Below are 21,853 nucleotides of genomic sequence, written 5' to 3'. Positions count from 1 at the left end.
TCTTGTCACTCCTCTAGATTATTCTGAGATTCTGCATTCAAGACATGCCACCCAGTAAGTTTCTTGGTAGTTAACTGCTGGCTCTAGTTCTACCAGGTCTTTGTGTGATTCCTTGCAAGAAAGGGTGAAGACATCTAGTGTTCATTTCAGAAGATAACTGTGATAAGGGCAAGTTCCTTCTTGTGTTTAAGATTCTAAGAAAAAGGAACAATATCACAGAGCAGTTTGGGTAGAGTTTCCATCCTGGCTTGAGTCTGCAGTAGAAATGTAGGTAGTGTTGCACAATATGATCCATGAGAGCCAGTACGATGCATAGCCAAATATGTGTACCTAGACTGAAGTATGAACAAGACAATGTGAATTTTTGAAATACGCTGATGTTTCAAAGTCTGAACAAATCTTTAACATTCCACTTAAAAAGGATTATCAAGTGTTGCATATCCTTTGTTAGCTGGTGTATGTAAAAGGCTAGGTAATTGGAAAAATATGCAGGCTAGAACGTATTAAGCTAGCAGAAGAATTAAAGGGAAGGATTTTTTTGTTCTAGCAGCAGGTCAGTCCAAACAGCTGTTGTGACTTCTTCTGAGTGTAAAATTAATGAAACCTTCATGTATCTGAGGGCAGGGATACTTTGCACCACTGAAACATTGGTAATATGGCTATTTTTGTTCTGTGTGCCAGTGCCTATCCGTCTCTATTACTGAGCTGGGTGCAAAAAAATGGTCAAACATGACACTGACTTTATGAAACCTACAATGCCAGAAGCTCTAAAACTTCACAAACATTGGGGCTTGGCTTTGTTCTGTGTTAAATCAGTTACATAGGCTTTAAAACTGCATCATTATGGATGAAATCCTGACCTCTTTTTTTTTTTTTTTTTTTTAATAATATTTGTGTCCAGGCAGAACTATTGTTAACTAAAAGTATATGCTCTTCAGAGTCTGTTCTTCACAGTTCCCTGAAACACCCCTAGCAGTGAGAATTTTGAGTAATTTGTATGTTCATGAAAATATTTTGTTTAAAAACTAAATGGAAATTGGGCTCAATGCATGCAGCTGTCAGCAGACATTTGTGGTTTGACTGTTTTGGAGGATGGGGGAAAGAACAGGAGTTTGGAGAGTAGAGCAGCAGAGTCTAGAACATATTAACTACATGATACGGACTTCATAAGGGCTCTTCTAGGAGTCATGGACAGGTGCAAAGCACCATGTATTGTCTCTGTCCATGTTCTGAGCTGCCCAGGTAAGTATGTCTGTAAGATGGTGTCAAAAAGCTGTTGGGTGTTCAAAGACATGAAATGACTTGACTGGAGGTGGGCTCCTCTAAGAGTTTGCTCCGTGAAATAAAGGAATTGTGCCTGAAGGCTTTTTGTCCCAGGTTTTACCAGTGAAAGTAAGTACGTGTATCATGAGTTCTTGCCTGACACGAGGCACCTAAAGCTCTGTGCAAATATGCAGTTTGAAGCATTGTGTAAGTGTCCCTTCGTCAGCAGGTTTGGAGGGCATGTGGTAGGAAACACAAAAGATGCTAAAAGAAATGGGTGTGATGTGAGCTACTGTTTCTTACAGTTGCAAGATGCTACTAATAACAAAGATCTTTCTCACAATAGGAGGAGAAATCTGGATCATGGCTCCTATAGAGTTTTGCATTTTCTTCCCAGTGGAAACTGGTAGAGCTTTGCTATTTGTAGAAAACATCTTGCACAGACGCAGGCAAAGAAGGTACTGATCTTAGACCCGGCTCTCAGGCCTTGTTCCAAGGGCTGCTTATACATTGCACATAAACATTTAAGTACGAAAGGCATAAACAGTCCTTGGAGAATGGGCTGAATGGAGAATGAATCTATCTGGGAAGCCAGATAGATTCCAAGGAATTTAACATAAAGTGCCTTTAGAACCTGCCAAATCTGGGGAGCATCTACTTAAAATGCTGTGTACATGCAATTGAATTCCACCCACTTTGATAGAGCTGGCTGCCAGTTCTTTCAATCAGACTACAGGAAGTCCTAAACGATGACATGGATGCCCTGGTGTTGCGGCTCTGCTGTTAGCCCACCCAAAGGGGCGGTGTTTTGTGATTTTGGAAACAAGCAGCAAGCCATTGTGTCCAGCATTTGGCATGTTTAGCTAAAACATAATAGCTGTTAAATATACAAATCCCTAATGCTACAACATGATGAAATATTCCTTTAGCGTAGAAATATTTTAGAAAGACCTGTGAAGTCCTTTTGAAGGAGATATATATATATATATATTTATGTATATAAAGCACCTACCACATTGAGAAACTTTCTTTGGAAGGTATTTATTAAAATACAGAGATTAAGGTTTTCAGCTCTGTGAGCTTCAGCAAAGGCTGATGTATGGTAACCATGTCAGATCTAGGTCTGGGAGAGTGTATTTTCCTGCTGTTAACACTGATAGTTCCCATAAACTGCTAGTGGGACAGTGTACTTCTTGATTTGAAAATTATGTAAGCTTATCCACATTTCAAAGTTTTCCAACCTTGTCTTTCAGAGATAAGTCAAAATTTGGAGTTAACAAAAGGTCCAAATGGCATTTGAAAATGTTCTGAAGAATTGTTATTGATAAATTTGATAATTTTTTTTAGCCAACCTTGGGATTATTTGGAGCTGACTCATCTTTCGGAACTCTACATTGACAAATTACAAATGGAGAGGATAGAAGGTACCCAGTGACTAGGAGCTTGGAACAGTTAACAGGAACTGGAAATGGGCAGTGTCAAATAAAAATGACAGCAAAATAGCAAAGGAGTAACAAATTCTAAGTGAATTTTCAGTGCTGGAGATGGCAAGGTCTGACTGGTTGTAAAGCTTTTCTTCAGATGAGGAATGTTCATTGAACAAAACTGTCATAGTTGTTGATTTTTTAGTACCAACAGCTACCTCTGCTGGCCCAGTTCATGATACGCATTTAATGTTTTGATTCGGGTTTTTTTCCCTTATAAAGCACAACATGTGCACAAAGTCTAAATCACTTCTCAGTGCATCAACTATCACATCACAGTTCAAGACTCAGCTAGTTAGTGGAAACTCTAATAATTGAAAGTTTATTTAGGCTAGGCTTGAGAAACAAAACCCCTGTAGCAATTTCTCTTCAATCAACTTTCCCTTCTTTGTTTGCCCTGTTTCCCCATACAAAAAGAGGGTTAATAAATAGGTTTGGTTTTTTTTTAAGAAGGAAAATGCTGTGAAGTCAATGGGGTAGGTGTAATATAGGAAGGTTCTTTTTTACTGGAACTTTTAAAAATACCAATTACATTTTTTACTTGCGGTGTCCTTTTAAAGCCATTAGAAGGATGGCTTGCCTTGGGGATGTTTTCTATTTATTTCCTGTTCCGCATTTGTGTTTCCCCGTGTGGGTTATCCATACCCACGGCTGTCAAACTGCCTGTAGTTGGTGCCATTTACGAATATCCACAAAGAAGGGAATGACAAGGGATCCCTGCTATGTTCTGATGCGTTTCCTGCCGTGCATTGTGGTAGAAAGAATGAGCGAATTTCTTTCTTTCTCTGAACCGCTGGATGTCACTGCTACCCCAGCCAAAATGAAGGTCAGCCGTAAACCCGTGGTTTTTTTGTGCAGTAAGATTTGCATAATAAAGATGCCAGGAGGAGACCACTATAGATTCCGATGAGGCTAGAAGAAAGCTGTTAGAAAATACATCTGCTCCTGCGATCTTTTTACTTGTACGGACATTTTCTCTGTAAAATAAGCAACTTAAATGAAGTTTCTGATACAGTCTGTGGTATATAGATATTTCTAAATGAGTGTGGAGGGAATAAATTATTAACAGACTCACTGTACAGTGAGTCTTATGTTTTAGTAACATTAATTTTAAATACTGCCAGCGTGTGAGTGGCTTGCTTTGTCCCACAGAGCTCCGTCAAAGCCTCGATGTAGTGGAGCTGGAGCAGCGAGGTGCAATAGCCACCTGATAGCGGCAGAGGGAGCTTGGGAGACGGAGTAAACCTTGTGGCGACTTGATGAATGAAGTTAAATCATTGATTCAGTTTAATCCACTCTAATTTTACTTGATACCTGAGTAGTTCCATCCTAATTTATTCTTCTTGTAATTTATCTCGAAAATGTTAAAAAGGTTTTCCCTGAAATATTTCTACTTTCTCTTTTAGGTCCAGGTACTGTTTTCTTTGTCTTTGAAGTTGTTTAAAGCCTCACAGTAGCTTCTGTGGGCTTTTTTCCCTGCGCACCTTCTTCTCTCTTAACCTCATAATTATCGAAACCACATGATAATTCCAACTTTAACTCTGATTTCCAGAAACCTCCCTGCATAAATAGAAATTTCTTCCACTAAAAAGTTGTATTTGATGATAATAATGATGCTGAGCAGATACAGTGGAATTGGTGAATAGGTAATGCCATTTTCTACCAGCTAGTCCTCATAATGAGTCATTCATATTTCAGGAAATGTTTTGTAGTGGTCAGAGGAAAAAGCATTGACAAACCATACATTAACATTGGCCTGCATGAGTTCACTAAAAAATCAGATTTTCCATTTTCATTCCTGCAGTATTATTATACCCTTTTACTGCCAAAGTTACTATTTTTTAAAAGTCTTCCAATTTGCCCTAGCACTTAGTTAATGTTTTTGTGATGGATGACATTTTTACCCTAATTGTCTCGGCAACACTGCGAAGCACACAGAACAGAGATAATGTCAAAGGCAAATAAATGGGACATAGAACGGTTGTTCGAACTGTCTCCATGCTAGCAGCACAGTCAATTTAACTACTCTGCAGACTGCTAACACAAACCATTTTACAAGACTATTTTAAGCTGCCAGAGAACCTTATTTTACTGCCAAACGCCCTTCCTAATTCCACAGTCCTTGCATCCTAAAGCTGTTGAATTTCCCTGAAATTTCCCCATTTCCCCTGCTGAATCTTAACACTTACTATTGCATCCTCCATCTTCCTACCTCTTACAGAAGCAGCACACTGAAGCTTTCTGCCTTGGCTCTGGACTTTCTGGAGATGTGACTCTGTAAGATGACTTAAGTACTTCTGAGATGGAAAAAGGATCTGTTCTAGTTCTTTTAACCACCTGGGCATCCAGTGACCTTTTCTAGCTCCCCTTACTCACTTTGCTCCTCCCTAAAGTTCAGGTGATTCTTCTAGCATCTTCTTTCAGCTTTACCAGTCAATTCCATTTTACTTTGGTTTCTGAGAAGCCTCAAGCAAGCTGGGGGAGGTCTACAACACACACACATTTTTTTGTTTCTCTCCACATTTCTTTGAACAACTGCTGTAGGAGATGAGGAGGAATCTTGATAATGCAGCCGGTGGGTGGGTGACACACTGGTGTCTATCTGCTTTCTCTGACTTCAGATTGGTGTGGGTGAGGGGAACTGTGTGTTTGTAACATAGTAATTCTAGCATAGTTTTGGTTGTCAGCCTTGACCTAGTGAAGAATTACCACACAAGAGAAGCACTAAGCCACCCCCGTTTAATTGCTCAGCAGTTCCTTTCCACTTTTAGCTGAGCACCAGGTGGGGTGGCTGCTGCCTTTGCAATTCTTGAGCTCAGGGGAACGAGGAAGTCCTCAAAGTCCAAGGCCTGGAGCAGGTGAAGGAAGCGCAGAAAATACGAGGCGGCCTGTACCAAACACCTCTGGTGCTGAACTGCCGTCGCCTTGCCTGCCCGCGCACAAGTGTATTTTCATAGTCAGGTGCTGAAGTAAAGAGTTTTGCTCTACATTTGACAAAGAGAACAAAAGCAACAGAAGTGCTTCCCTGTGCCAGGAGGTTGCGATGCCTGGGAAAGAAGGGCACGAGAGCAGTGCATGAAGTCAGGAGCTAAACTGGGCAGGGACGGGGCAGGCGCTTCCCCACCTGCCGGGCCCAGCCACCTCAGGTGTGAGCCATCACTTGCTCACCACATGGGTTTAAAAACCCCATGACTCAGCCCCCTCCTGTCTTCCCAGCAACCTCGAAAGAGAGGTTTAGAAGCCCCAGGACATCTAAAGTTTCAAAATACCCTTCAGGGTCGGGTCGATTTATTTTATTCCTTCGCCTTCTAGCTTCCCAGGTAGAGGCCGGCCGCTCACCCCGCCGCGCGCGCGCGCCTGGCCGTTTCCCGCCGAAGCCCCGCGGCAGCAGGAAGCGGCGCTGAGGGGCCGAGGGGAGCGCGGATGTGGCCGGCCCGGCCCGGAGGCGGAGCTGCTGGCGGAGCCTCTTCCGCAGGGCGGGGGGCGCAGCCATCTCCACCAGAAAACGAGCCTCAATAAAAAAGCCGAGAGCCTTCCTGAGCGGCCGCGGGCTTCCTCCAACTGAGCCGCCGGAGGGGGCTGCGGGGGTCGCCCGCCGGGAAGGGGCGGTGGGAACGTGAGGCGCTCGCAGCCTCCGCCCGGCCTTCGGGGGCCGCCGGCACTCCATCGCCAGCTCGGGGGACGCCCGCGGGGATCACGGCAGGCGGAGCGGCCCACGGGAGCCCAGCGGTCCGGAGACAGCGCTGGGCCTCTGGCGCTCCCCTTTGTGTGGAGCGGAGCTACGCGCGGGCGTGGCTGCAGGACGTGCGTCCGCTCGCACGGCAGCGGCGGGGCGGCGCGGCTCGGCGGAGAGGCACCCCCGGCGCTGGTGGCCGGCCGCGCTCAGGCGGGGAAGGTCCGGGAACGCCGCCGCGCCGTGTCCATGGACTAGCTGAGGCAGCGGAGAGATCCCCCATTACGCCGACGGCCGCCTCGCCCTCCGCCCAACTTGGCGAAACTTAGCGAGCAGGCTGCTGCCCCGGTGAGTCCCTGCCCGCCCCGCCGCCGGCCCGGGCATCCCCCTCAGCCGTCTGCCCCGGGGGTCGCGCCGCGTCCCCGCCGTACGGAATGCCCTTTCCTCCCCACGCTGTCTTTAAGCACCGGCATTTTGACACACAGCCCAGCCCACCCCCCGCGCCCCGGAGCACGGCTGTCCCCTGCGATATCCCCCGGGAGCCGGCAGCCGTGGGAGCGGGCGGGCAGCAGCCTTCAGGCTTCCCAAGTTTCCGAAACGGCGGGGCTATGGCGAGCCTCTGCCATTGTCCTTGTCCATTAAAGGAAGCCGGGCGAGGCTTCCTCTGGGAGTTCAGGCGAAGTTGTTGTTTCGTTGTGAGGTGCGACGAGGGAGAAAAATATTTAGCAAACAAACAAACAAAAAAAGGCCTTTCGGGGTGCTGGAGCCGCCGGGCAGTGTGTGCCTGCTCCTTACCCTGCCACAGCACCGGCTGCTGCCGGCCCCAGCCCTCCGTCCGGGCTGCTGTGAGCAGGAGCAGCCACTCTGTGTGTGCGAGGGCTGAGATCTGTAACTTTTTGGGTTTTAAATTTTATTTTAACTTTAATTGCTTGTAGACTGTGTTAGTAAGGGACCTCTCTGACACCCCTCCAGCTTCCCGCCGAAGGAGGCCCGGCCGTTGGGCGGGTGTCACCTGAGGTGATGCCGGGCCTGCTTTGGCTCCTGTGGGGTCCGGGCATGGGTGTCTGGAAAACTTACGCATCACCGGTTCCGGTTTGGTCATTTACCTGCTGCCTGGTTGCCTCTGTAGTTCCAGGTGAATGTTTAATTTCTGGTCTGTGACCACTACAGAGTGCTGCTGAGGAGTTGCTGCATACAGACCCTGCCAGGGGGGTGCAAGTCAAATGCGTTATGTACGGTTAATGTGGGGAAAGTTTGTTGGGTTTTTTTCCCCCCCCTTGTAAACTTTTTTGTTAAAGAAAGGGATGGCCCTTGTGCCTTTCTAGAGAGATACTTTAAGCAAAGCTGGAAAAGGCTTAGTGTTATGGAGACCTGCCTAAGTTCAATACTGGCTTTTCTTGTGTAGAATAAACTGCAATTTTACACTTTCAGCGTATCTGCATGAGGCTGTTAAGTGTCCATCTGACTTAACCTCACATCGATGTAGACTTAATGGTTTCATATTGACCACTTTCCTAATAATAAAAAAAAGCTGTAAAAAATAAGTTGCTTACTGTGTTGGATTTCTCTTCCATAATAGCTCTTCAAAGGCACAACAAGATTTTTCCAGCACTGCACTTTTATTTATTTATTTCTAAATAGGGACATAAAGCTTGTGACCTAGAGCTTTAGTTAAAATGGAAGGAAACCAGCTCCTAGAGAACGGAAATACTGGGTATATCTTGTTCATAAATGTTCAGTGGCTTGATGATCTCCTTTCTGGCAGCGAGTTAGGCATGGGTACTCACATGTTTTTAGGACTTTCTGAGCCACTTAGAATAAATGTGTGAAACTTTAAATGCTTCTGTGTGGATGGTTGAGATGCAACCCCTGTCTGCTTGACTGAGGAATTGTGTGGGGACAGAAAGGGTCAGGTGGGAATTTCAAGTCTAGTCATTGGTGTGAAGTAGGAATGAGCTGTAGGAGGAACTGCTTTGCGGCTTTTGTTTTTTGGTTGGCCTGGTTTATTTTTTTTAAACAAATCCAGAACATCTGTGTTGGTGGAATGGTGTTCTTTATCCTCTAGCTAATGACCCTGGAAGAAAGGTAATTTCTGGGAGTGTGATGTATGTCCTTTTAGCTCTGTTCTTGTGGAGTGGGGAGGGAAGAATGAAGTAATAATGCCTGTCCGTAGAAGATTTTTGTGTTCAAAATTACAACACCACAGAAAGAGCAGGTTTTAGAAATAGCTTCCCAAAAGCTTGGAAATGTGCTTATAATAGTCTTGAAAAACAATATGCAAAGTAAGTTACGTGGTTGGCATCTTTATTTTTTTTTCGGCTTGCTCATAGATGGACTTGATAAGTGAGGTCTATGACTAAATCAGTCATTGAAAGTCACTCTTCTTTATCTGGTGTGTGCTATGTGTGATTTTTTAGTGTAAGTTGGTCCAGTTAGCTTCCTTTGTATCCTTATCTCCAATACCTAGCTAAGACCAAATCAGAAGAAACCTCACTTGAGTCTTATTCTTGTCTCTGGGTAGGCTTTGACATTTAGTGCATTGTAGAATAATTAGTCATACACTGTTCTCCTGCTTAAAGCCTCTTTCCCCTCATCCCTGCCCCCTTGCAAGGGGCGGGACAGGGGGTGGCAGAAAAAAAAAGGAAAAATACTATCTTTTGTTAGGAGCAGCATCTGTGTGAGAGCTTTCATATAGGTAATATACCTGACGGGACTGAAATGGGGGGGGTATGTTCTGAGCTACCTTTTACTAGCTTTAGGCCTTGTAATACTTAATGAAAGGATCATAAAAAGCCCTTGCTCTGAGCCCTACAATGCTATCTAATTTGGACACTGTCTTTGGTATTGAAGATGTTACTTTTTTCCTCTTAGATGTAGTGAGAAAATTATTGAAATGGTGTGTTTTGAATTTCGTCATGTTTGGATACAAATGTGTAGGTAATCTGGATGAAGAAGCTTAAATTGTAGGCTAACTTCTAATGAGTAATTGAGGAATATTCCTTTTGATCTCTCATAGATTGTTTCATCTTGAGGATGACCTGATTTTCTTAGAGGGTAGTTATGTTTAGTTTATGAAGCTTTGGTGTGTGGCTAACAGTTCGCCATTACCTGGATGTTTGGGGAGGAAAAAAAAGGGGGGTGGAGGGGGTGAATTTTTCTGCTGACAAACTCCTACAATTAATTCTTACAGCTTTCCATCAAGTTACCCGTGGTATATTAGGTGTGGCACAGTTTGAGCACTGCTGAGTGTGAATAAATTAAACTCTTGTTCTAATCTCACTGTATTAGGTTAGAAATCTCATTGAGGTGTGTGGTGGTGGTGGTGAGCAGGGTTCACAGAGCGATTGTCAAAGCTGTTCCTACAGATCTTCCCTTTTTGTCATTTTCTGCTTGTACCAAAAAAAAATTCCACTTGGGTGGGTTATGGTAAAATATGTGGGTTTCAGACACCAGACAAAGGAGACATTTATGCCTCACTCGCATGTGAATCGAGAATGTTTTTACTTGTGGGCTTTTTGTGCCATGCTGCTTCATGCTGTGGCTTCCTGGGTCAAAACTTCCTGTTTCTGAAGGAAAGAATGGACTTTGGTATTTTGGCATCTGTGGTGCATTTCCAAGGTGTACGGGCTGCAATTCACAAAATCCATGAACATGCTATGGTTCTTATGTTGCTTTGAGCTTAAGTATCATGGATAAATTAAATAAAAGGGATAAAAATTGTTTTTACTTCAGAGTAAATGTTGCAGACATAAGGGGGAGTTAAGAAACGGTCCTTTCCCGGGTGGGTTCTGATCATACATCCACAGGACAGTTGAGTCTGTCCCCTGGTATTGCATGTCCTAAATTCTGTAGCTCTTCTGGAACTGACACAGCCTTCCAGCCCCTACCACACTTTGGGCAAGAGCAGGATCCTTCTCCTTGGCCCTTTGGCTCATGCTCAGCCAAAAGCATCTGGTAAAGGAAACATTAAGAACAATGTTGGAGATGATCAGAGTAAGCTAATCAAAATTAGATATGTGTGGGTTTTCAAGTTTAATAGCTTGGGTCGCCCCAGAAAGGCTGAGATCTGATTTTTAATGTAGCAATGAAAAAAAAAAAAAGAGCGGGTGAGGTAGGGGAGCGGGCTGAAGCATCTAGGTTCAGATGGGTCCATCCACAACTTAATTACTGATAGTTGAACATCTTGTATTTGATTTTTTTGCATTGTAAACCAGTCTCTCTTTATTCTGGATGACTGAACAAAACCTGTTTTCAGTATGGTCAGTGAGCTGAAAAATCATTGTTGGGTAAATACTTCTATTTTAGGCATGTCACAGGTGAGGATTATGGTAAAGGATTTAACCTGCAGCAAATGGTGATCCTCAAATATTGACACAGGGTAAAGGATTGCAGTGTTTGCAGCTGAAACCACTGACTTGAATGGCCAGGCTTTAGATGATCTACATTACCAATGTGACATAAATCTTGGAATTGAAGCCCTTTGAGAGAGGTGAAGTATCGTTCTACTTGATTATTCACGCTTGAATTCTGTTGTCACTTAAGCAGAAAAATTTTAGCAAATGAACATAAAATGTGCTGACCACAAGAGGAACTGTATCCAAACCCAAGGCTCTTAGCAGGATTTAAAAGTTTATGTATTTTGAACCTTTCTGCTTCAAAGTGTTCCTCAGCCCCCCTTTGGAATGGGGGGACCAGCACTTGTTTTGCTTCAATGTTTCCTGTCTGTCATCTTTTTGGGGGAGCAAAATAAGTGTTTTATCCCTTTCTTTGTATCATGTATGAGCTGTACTATGTGTAGATGGATTAATTTTTGTTCTTAGCCAGAGTGCCTGCTTACATGTATTTCTTAGAGCTCTTTCTGTGCCCTTGTCTTTAGAAGTCTGTGCAAAAGCTGAACATCTTAGAGGTGTCTTCACCCTCAATCTGAACCTGAATGTGAAAGGCAAGGGTGTAATAAATGTAGGGCTTTGCTTCCTCTTGATCTTTGCAGTAAGCATTGTTGAATGTTTTTCAGAGTTCTGGTATTACAGAGGAGCTTTTCTGCTGGTCTGGAGAGCAGGCATTTATTACAAATTGATAAAGGTCTTCCATGTGAAGACCTGTGCTGAAGCACCCTGATGCAGTTAGGGCTCTTCCTTTGGCAGTAGGAGGCTCAGGCACTCACTGCGCTTCTGTGTGTACTTTTGGCTTTTTTATCCTGTTTCAGACAGGTTGCTAGCGTACAAAACCAAATTTGTTCATGTGGCCCAACAGTCCTTTCCAGAAATCATTTTTCCTGTTTTAAAAGTTTTTGATTCCTGCTCCAAAACTAAATAATTGATACTTGAGTGCTTGAGTGTCTCTGGAAAGGTGTTTTCTCTAAATAATTGATGGACTTGGAGGTAAAAAGACAGCTTCCAGTTGCTGCAGTTGCAGCTACAGGAAGCAGAATGAAGCACAATATTCAAAGGCAGCTGAATGCTGTGAATTTTAATATTTCAAAAAGAGTGTGATTTGTTCCGCTTGGTGAGAGCTGTCTACTTTTGTTTTAGGGTATAAAATCAGTGCTGAAACATGTGCACTGACATCTAGAAACTCCTGGTATAGAAAACAAAGGGAATAGCCTCAAGTAACTTGCACCTGAAGGAAGACACCTGAGATGGTGGACTTTGGTCTCTATGTGACAGCAGCCTTCTGACTGTCGGGACATGGGGCCGATTCTCTTGATGCACGTTTCTTTCCCTTCAACAATTTGTTATTAAACAGTGCTCAGGGAAGTACTTAATGTTGTGTGGAGTATGAATGCGGTGGTATAGCTATAAATAATAAAGGGTACAAAATGACAAAGCTTTCTACCCTGCCCTGAGTATTAAGTTACTTCAGTTTGTCTGCATGGCAAGCCTGTGGAGGAGGAAGGTTAATCTAAAAAGTTGTTTGACTTGAAACTAATGGATAGGCAATTAGTGAGATGACTCTCAGAAGACAATGAGGTGGCTTTCTTTGCAAAGTGTACAGTGTGCTGAGGTTGCAGAGGGGTTTTTGACAAAGTGATCATAGCAGTGGTCTGCTGTAAAGCAGAAGGGAGTTTGAAAGACTGTCTAGCTTGGGCAAGTGAGAAGGGAAGGTGGTGTTCAGCTCCCATCTTTTTTTTCTGAGCTGTGCTGCTTGTGTAACCAGTCATGCTGTCAGCCTGTTAAGATGGCAGTTTCCTGTGTTCTCACTTTTTTTTTTTTTTTTCCCTCTGGAGGTAATTGGGGTTTTTTCCTTTAATAAAAGCTGCAGATTAGGAAGTGTTTGTGTCTAACCTCTGCACCTTCCAATTCTGCTGTTGTTTGCTATTAGGTATTGCAGAGACTTGATGTCTGCATTGGAAGGTGCTCCAACAGTGTCACTTCGCAGCTTTTGCTGCCTCAGTCTCTTAATGGCACCCTGTTTTTCTTGGCATAATCCTGAGAGGTGGAAAGCCTGTTTTTCCTCCTTCCCCTGGGGCGGATGTAGAGTCTTCCAGTGAGACAGTCAAGGGTTTCTCATGACCTGCCTGAGCACTGGCTCTTGGGGGAAGGGCTGAAGCTGTTCAAGCACAGGCTTGGCCTGGAGCAGCTTTGGTCTTTGTCTTTTTTTAAATTCTTTTTCCTGGTGTTGTGGTGGGGTGTGCAGGTTGCTTTGCAAACCTACCTGCTGTGTCTCCTGAAGCATTACCTTATTTCTGTGTCTTTGGGCTGAGACATCTAGTTTGCTGAAGAGTTGGCAGTGGTTAAGACTGTGAGGTGTTTAGTGAATGCCATTTGGTCACGTCTCTAACATTTTCTGATGTTGCGTTAAGAGATTTATATGCTAGTTGATTTTTGAAAGTTGCACAAGTGTGTTTCTTTACCAGAAAGTCAGTCAGTAGGGAGAATAGCTGCATAGTGGTTGAGCTGTCTATGGGACCACAAATAGCCTTTTTCTCTTGTGGCCTTTGAGCTGGTGACTGCTCTGCTCAGCATATAAAATAAGGTTCCCCTGGGTGTGCTGAGAATGCAGGTGGTGTACAAGGTGGAGGGCAGCAAAGGAAAGCAAGGTTTGAAAGTGTTGTCCCCAAACCCAACATGTATTAACACTCCATTCCCCCAACAAGTAGCATCCCTGGTGCTAGGAGGGCACCTCCTTGGAATGACTCTTCCTCTGGTGTTTGAAAGGATGGGTCCTGTTACTTGGGGTGGGAGGGGAGAAAAAATTGAATTTTTATGGATTCAGCTCCACATCATGTCTCCACGACATGGAGACAACCTTGTTTAACCTGAACAAATAGTGAATATAACTAGTATTGTACAAATACACGCATTCATTCCTTAGCATGCTCATTACTGGAGTTGTCAATGCTGGAATTCTTTTTTTTTTTTTTTTTTAAACTTAGAGACCCCTTTATCTGGTTTAAATTATTAAATATATATTTTGTTGTATATATACACACATATTATGTATACATATTATATATGTGTTTAAATACATATATAGGAACATTCAGCGTAAAGGCTAAGAAATATGGTGTGGACGTGGACAGACTGCATGTTATACCCAAAGCAAGGCATGTTTTTAAGAAAAGAAAAAAACCACCCACCAAACAAAACCCCGAAACAAATTATATACTCGTCATTTCTTTAGGGTGTATTACTATAATCAGTCTCCTGTTCTTCTCTCTTACGAAAAAAGAAAATGAATGGTTATCAATTTTGGCTGAAGTGTAACTGGAAACTCAAACAAATAGCTTTTCTGGAAACAGAGGAAAGCCACAATATGGTAAAAGTTTAGGATGTTCTCTGAAGAAAGCGTGCATTTATCAGCAAAGAAAGTTGATGGCTTCCTGTCTTTTCTTAAGTTGTGACTTACTTTTGTGATATAAAGTGGTATAGCAAGACCTCTTTTGTTCTTGAAACATTTTGGTCTGTATGGAGGTATGGGAAGGAGCGGACAGTGTATATGGAATAGATTCTGTTACTGTTGGATCACTAAACAGAAATAAAATTATCCCCTGATCACTAAATAGGAATAAAATTGTTCCCCAAACTGGAAGATCTGGCTCCTCAAATAAAATACTTGCTTTGTTAGGGTTCCAAAACCTTCTGTTGGAGGGAAAAAAAAGTCAAATTACAAGCTTGCTTTAATTTGAGACCTTGAGTTTTGCCTTGCTACTGTTCTGTTAAAGGCAGTGGATATGTATCTGAGCCTCATGAGAGGCAGTAGAAAGCAGCCAAGGAGTTTTGATTGGCTAAGATTATTCTGGCTACTTGTTCTAACAGGCTTTGCTCCCTGGGGTGAATAACCTTCTGGTCAGAATGACTGACACGCTTCTATGCATTTCACAATACCTGAACTTTCTGTGAAGTAAAAGGAAAACATGGCTTGTGGTTTCTTGCACATACTAAATAAGTTACAGCACAGGCAAGCTCCTATTCAGGTGAAACTGGTTGACAGCTTTGTTAAAAAAACTTTCATAGACATGAAAGATTTTTTTCCAAACTTTACCAAGATGTTAACAAGCCATCCATTGAACTGCAGTGATGGTGTCTAGTGTTGGTTTCACTTACTCTGGTGTAATCCATCTGAGTTTTAACTTGCATGAGCATGGGTAATTCCCAAGTGCTTTTGAGGATAAGGTTAGTGAAGGCTCTACATCCTCTACTCCTGCCGTTACCTCTATTCTTTAATATTAATAAAGAGCCTGATGGCTTACAACATGTTCTCTCTTCTGTCTTTTACTCTTCTGCTCGTGTTTGGAAAGTCACTGGCTTTTAAGATGCAGTTTACTTGTGGTATTTCCTTTTCTTTCTGCTTCCTGTGCTACCTCGTGCTTTAAGTCAGAATGGAGTATACACTTTATTTGTAGTCAGCTACTTTGAGCAGATTTCCCTTGAACTAGGTAAAAGACCCATACCTTTTAGTTGGTGCCTTTGTCAAGCGCTGCTGTATGTTGGAGTGGAAAGTCTCTTAATCTGTTCACTTATTACCTCAGTGGAGCAGAAGTAGCATAAACCTAGTGAAACTCAGTGGATAGCTGAGTACAGTTGTATGTCTCCTCATTGTCAATTAAAATTATTTGCAGTTTGGATTTACATAGTCAATACTTGAATTCTACAGTGTCATTGGTTTTCATTCTGACTAGTGTGTGTAAATGAAAATAAGGATTTCTTGGAGCTGCTTCTGTTTTGTGGATATATTTTTTAGCATTACTAGTAGCTTTCATAGCTAAGTAGGAATAAAGATTTTAAGATGTGAAAGCGAGGCCAGCCAGCTGTATCTTTTGGTAGCTTCTTTGAAGAATGATGAAAAGTAAAATTGTTACAACTGCTATTGTCCTCTGTCACTGCTTTTTAATTGCTGTGGGAGTGATCCTTAATTATACTCTGCTTTTTCAAATCTTCCTGAAGTATATTTCTATTAAAGTAATCTAGTGAAGCTGAAAATATTCCGTGAATGATAGCTTGACTAGCTCCTTGAGTTACAGCTGTGCAATGTAGAGCTTTTATGTTGAATTATTGGTCATGTTAGTCAAGTGGACGGTTCCGAAGAGGTTAAAAGATGATGCTTTCCGATGCCCATGTAGATTATTTTCAGAATTTAAGGTATCTACCTTCTGAATGTTAGTCTAAGGTTAGAGTAATTGTACATGGTATTTCAGATGCAACTCATAAAAGGCCAAAAAGCACATGCATATAGTGTGAATTGTCTGTAGAGCTGGAGTGGAGCTCTTCTGAATTGCTGCTTCTTTGTTTTGGGTTTGGGAACACTGGTGTATGTATGTTACTTACAAGTTTTCCTAAGTTGCAATTTGTGCCATAGCAAATGAAGCCTGATCACTGAAATCTGAAACTCTTTCCAATTTATAGGGGATTGGATCTGCTCTGAGGGATTGTTTTGTAGAGTATGTATCAGAGCAACTTCTGCTTGAAATATTCTTCAAATGCTTTAAGAACTTTGAGTCTTCAGCACACTACAAAAATAAAAGCCTCAAAAGATGGTGTCTTAAGGAATCTGTCTGGCTTTGGTCATGTTTTCCATTGAGTTCAGAGATGTGCTATCTGCCGTTATTTTTTTAGTAAACCCAGGGATAACCTATTAGCAATATCTGTCTTGCATCATGAGTCTTTCAGGATAAAAAAAAATACCCTTTTGTTGAGTAGTTCCCAGCTTTCCTCTAAAAATGAGCAAATATTTTGCTGCTTTTCTGGACTGTAGCAGAAGTAAATACACTATACTTTTATTGCTTAAGAGAAGCTTGCATTTTCTTTGGGAGGCTCCAGTCAGAGTTCCTTGGAGACAAAATTACGAAAATAAAGATGACACATGCTTGCACGGAGTTCCTGAATCATCGGCAGGGCTACTATCTCTGTTTCCAGGAACAGATAAGCCTGTAAGAGCTCCAAATCCCATCAGTTTTTCTTTCCTTTGTGTTGCACCAGATCAGCCCTTAACACGTGAAGATTTGATCCTCGGCACCCAGGTTTTGTACTGAACATTAAGACCTCTCTGGCATGTGGGAAGAACAGTCTATAGGTGCTGCTAAGTTGCTCCATTTCAGAAGGTTATGAGAAAATCTGTGATCTCTGGTCAGGGAGAAGTCTTCCTTTGAACTTCACAAAAAACCCCACAACCCTATTGATTGAGCATGTCCAAAGAATATGGCAATTATTTTTAATGGCACCATTTCTTGAATAAACTTGAATGGTTTTGATAAAGTACTGGAATTAAGTAGTCATATTGAAACAAACCATAGGCCAAAGTGCATCTCTGGCTGTGTTGTAAAATTTTTTCTTGCTCCTCAGTGTGTTCTTTCGACTTGATTTGTTTCACCAGCTTCATATAGACTTGATGCTTTGTACTGATGAATGATGAGGGAGCAGCAAACAGCTTATAAAATGACAGGTTTTTTTCTTTGTTTTCTCTTGCCTCAGTTCTGCCCCTGTTCCCCCAGTATCATCCATTTCAGCGTGTTAGCCTCAAGTGTGGTGTAGCCTGCGGTGCTGCTGTGTGCTGTCATTGCAGGGGTGTTGCATTCCCAGGAGCACTCTCAGAAGCTAGTACTGCTTCTGGCCTCCCATCCTGTTCTCCTGCCACCTCCCAACTGCACCCACACTGGCATTTATATGAGTTCCAGGGAGGTAGATTGGAAAGCTTAAAAATGTTTTCTCCGTGGTGCGTGGTACAAGATCACAGGATTGTTCTCGAGATTTGCTATGTGATTTGCTCTGTGACTGTTTGCTCCACAGAGTAGGATGATTAGTGGTTGTGGATTTTAGGAGGGGGCAGGGAAGGGATCAGGACTACACACGGTGGCAGTAGTGACTGAACCTGGAACTTCAGTGTGACTTAGGTCAGCCTTGTAAGGTTAACATCTCCTGAGGGTCAAAAGAATTAGTAGACCTATGTCTAGAGATGTGAATTAGTGTTCCAGTTGTTCTTGTTCTATATTTAACATCTTATCTGTGAGGGTTTTCCTGCATACCTAAATTAGATTCATATATCACAACTTTGGCTTTATGAGAGTTAAAATATATAGACTATGAATATCAGTGCTGTAAACATTTTGAAGGTAAGAGTGGAATCTGTGGGTGTAGAAACACTTTGGAAATGGCAGTAGCCTCTTGATGAATGACTACATTTTTTTTTTTTTTTTTTTTTGCTCCTTAGTAAAGCTGTAAACACAAAGACAAAATTATATGTTCTACCAAAGCAGCAGTGCTCTGTATTTAACTGTTAGAAATTCCTGTTGTCATGAGTGGGTGAAAACTGTCAGCTGACACAATGTGACTTGCTTTGTTTGAAACACTGTAGAGAAAGTTCCTTGTCTATGCTGCCCACATACTACTTTAATCTTCCAAGTGTTTTGTACTATTGCCTAACCATAGATGTGTAGCCTGTGATGTAAATTCAACGAAGTACTGATGTAGCAGATTTCTAGGCTGGTAACAGATGCCTCCTACACTAGGAAACATGACTGCTTTTAGTGTAAACACAGGGAAGGCAGCTGTGTGGCCTTGACTGGATTGTTGGTCTGTTTATTTGTAGGGTTAGGGGAAAAAGCTGGATTCACCTACTGTTGAGATTTATAGTGTCAGAATGTCACTCCCACACCAGTAGTGATTATACCGTACTATATGGTGTTCAGTGTCAAGAGGAACCAAAAGACTCCTGATAAGGATAAGCAAAGAGATTAAGTCAAATCTACTCTTAATATAGGCAGGTGTTCCAGAAGGTAACATCTGTCTGGGCAGCCACGTGCTGTTATAGGATAGCTCCTTGCAACAAGGAACCAGTACTGGTAGTACTGGGCCCCTGTTACTTCAGAGCACTAAAAAACCCCAAACAGTATATAATTATTTTTTTTCTTTTTCGTTCTGTGAGAATACTGTAATTGGTATTGACTGGAGTATCTTGCCAGTTGTATGGGGAAGTGGGGAGAAATGTGGTCAAAATGGTGAGGTAGGTGGGGAATGGTGCTTATCAGTAAAGATACTTCTGATGCTCTTATTCCTGTGAATAGCTTCCCTGACAACAGCTGGATGTCAGTCCCTATGCCAGGGAGGGCAACCTAACAAAAAGTAAGACTTCAGACTTTGTATATTTTAGGTCCTGAAATGATATACTTGCCTTTCTGCCTCAGATTATATTTTAAGCCTCTTTGTTTAGTAGAAGCCCCTTTTTACGGAATTTAGTGATGTGCTAGCTAAATGCCACCTGCTGCCTCTGCTTTTGCTGCCACTACCACTACAGAAGAGATGTTTCTTAGTAGTAGTATGTACATCTTAGAGTTGCTGCTCCTGTCATTTGCCAGGATCCTGATTTTCAGAGGGAGGGAGGCAAAACAGTGATGGAGGCCTTGGTGTGCCTGCATCCAGAGAATGTTTGCACTGGTAGCCAGCCTATTGCTGTAATACACATTTACACTGATGCAAATTGAGTTTTGAACTCTGCTCAGACTAGTGGCATTCTGCTGTTGTCTCCTAGTGCCCCCTCTTTTCCCTCTCTTCTGCAGGCCCATCAGACTTACTGACTTGGTCAAGTGTATGGCTATTGACTGCTGAAATATAAATTGCCATTTGGAGCTAGAGACTAAAATAAAGAAGTTCAGAAACCAAACCATTTGTTCCTTCTGTATTCTCTCAGCTGCAAGCTTAATAAAGCATGTCAGGAGAGTGGTTTTTAAACAAGTTTTCTTTACTAGATGTCATAATAGTAATATTCCTAAGTATTGTCTGTGAGGATAGATGGGTTGAAAAGGTCAGTAAATATAGCTGAACCAGGGCATGAGGAAACCAAACTGTCTATTTAGGAATGTATGTGGCAAAAATCAGCTTATGTAGATGACTGGGTCACATGCAGGAAAATTGTTTCCAGTCACTGCCTATACTGTCACAAAGTACAATTTTGTTTTAACACGGTTTAAGTGCTTTTTGTTATAAGTGAACTGTGAGCGTTAGGACCTAGTTGTAAGATGAGGTTTTGGAAGGCAAAAAATCCCCTTGTTTTCAGTATTTGGTTAAAACTGTATGGAAATAAACATCTAAACTGTGGAAATACCAAGCCCAGGTGTTAATGGTGAATGCTCACACTCTCTAGCCTGGCAAATTTTGCAGGTATTGTTTCTGTAAGAATGTGCAATTTATTTTTTTAATCTTTCTCCAGACTGCCATTTCTCTGGAACCAGCTAAGTAGTTCATTCTGTGTATTCAGTCCCTTTACTGGGGCTATTGAGGAAAAAATCTTTTAGTTCTGACTTAACTCAGTTTTACTCTATCTCATATAGAATTTTTTACTCCATTTTGGATGGAATCAGGATGAGTAATTCCTTTTTTAATGATTTTTCTGTTGCTGTTTTGTCTGTCCAGATGCACTAATCTGGAGATGCCTGTGGGTAATGTATCTTAAGCAGCCTGCATAGGTGTAACATATGCATGAAGGCTACTTAAGTGATGCCTGACTTTATATACAAATTAATCTACTTCGTGTCAGGTGGATCACTAGGAGTTGTATAATACCTACCACCTGTCAGTAGGATCTGAAAATTCCTTTTATGCACATGCAGGTCATCTTAGCTTGAAAAAAGCAGAAATTATTTTCTGTCCACAATTGCAATTCTACTTTGGTATGACAAGTTACCTGAATTTCCACTTGTTTTTTCCATAACTTCTTAAAGCTCTGGAGTATTCTACCAAAACAAAACCCCCCAAAATCTAAAGCTTTAGATTTTTCTCCATGGTCTCTGAAAAGTATTTCCATTTAGTTGGGCAGCAAAGAAACTTCCTGGCTGGGCTCAAAGAGGGATGGGAGGATGTGTCTGGACCAAGAAGAAGGGATTCTCAGTCTGCTTCCAGATGGAAGCCAAGCCTGGCATGGGGAGACCTCTGGAAGGAAAATCAAAGCTTGTTTGGGATTTCTGTCTATGGTCTTATGGGCTAGAGATGTCTGTTGTGTGTCCTTGATCTGTTGAGTGTATTGTTTCACCTTCAGGAGAAAACCAGCTCAAGGTAAGGCTTGAAACATTTTTATTGAGATTTCAAAAAGCAAGCTCCTCCAAGGAGACATTAATGGTAGTACTCCATAATTGTCTCAGAAAATAATTGGTATTTTGCTAAAAAGCTAAAGCAAGCCGTTCATTGTATTGAATGGGATTCTTAAACCTGGCAGGTATTTGCTTGTGTTCCTTTTTTCAGTGGGATTGGTTTTTATACCCAGGTGCAAATTGCCTTCTAAAAAAAATTAGTTTCCCTTCTCATAGCTGTGGATGTGGTGGAAATTTTTAGTTCTCTGTTCCATGGTTTCAGATTTTTGCTGGGTAGGCTTGGGTTTTGCATGCTGTCTGTGAATGTCCAGGTCAGTGTAGTTGAAGTCTCTTTCTTAGTTATGAGGTGTTTGAAAATTCTCTTTGCTTGCTTCCCTGTCATAAACCTTCCACTGTTATCTTATGGGAGGAAAACATTTACCTCACGTGTGTGGAGGGTTAAATGTGGAGCTGGTTCTTATCTGCCATAGGCAGCAGTGGTGTAGTCAGCTCTCTAGAATGCAAGGGCTGTGGGAGTGCTTTGTCTTCCCAGGTCTGGCTTTTGATTTAACAGATTGTCCTGTGTGTCTTTTCTTATGTGTGGCATTCCTGCAGAGGTTGCTTTATTTGTTATATTCTGAAAAACTGTAGTTCTCTGAAATACTTGAGCAACAGCTGTGGCTGAACCTTATCTCTAGTGTACTTAAGGAAGTGGGAATACCAAACTGCCAGCTGTTTCATGGTGGGGCCGTTATTCTTGACAATAAAACATCTTGTGGAGTACTGATTTGGAAAAGACACATTAAAGTATGGAAAAGGCAGAGTACAACTACCTTTAGCAGTCTGTAGATGCTGAGGTTTTCCAGGTAACTGCTTCTAATGTTTGCTAGCTGGGTTGTTGGATGTGTAATCCACAGGGTGTGTGTTCAGACTGTT

At 42.2% G+C, this 21,853-nt stretch overlaps 1 protein-coding gene across 1 annotated transcript in view; it reads left to right on the top strand.

Annotated features, from left to right (window-relative positions):
- The first annotated feature begins 6,203 nt into the window (after positions 1-6,203).
- The window catches only part of TSPAN14 (tetraspanin 14), a 41,689-nt gene continuing 26,039 nt past the window's right edge, over positions 6,204-21,853 (top strand). The window contains exon 1 of the mRNA XM_055720203.1: positions 6,204-6,768. The gene's annotated coding sequence lies outside the window, so the exon portion shown is untranslated. The remainder of the gene's footprint in view (positions 6,769-21,853) is intronic.

This window comes from Falco cherrug, chromosome 9 (assembly GCF_023634085.1).
Source record: "Falco cherrug isolate bFalChe1 chromosome 9, bFalChe1.pri, whole genome shotgun sequence".
NCBI lineage: Eukaryota > Metazoa > Chordata > Aves > Falconiformes > Falconidae > Falco > Falco cherrug.
This window is presented reverse-complemented; position numbering and strand designations above follow the sequence as displayed.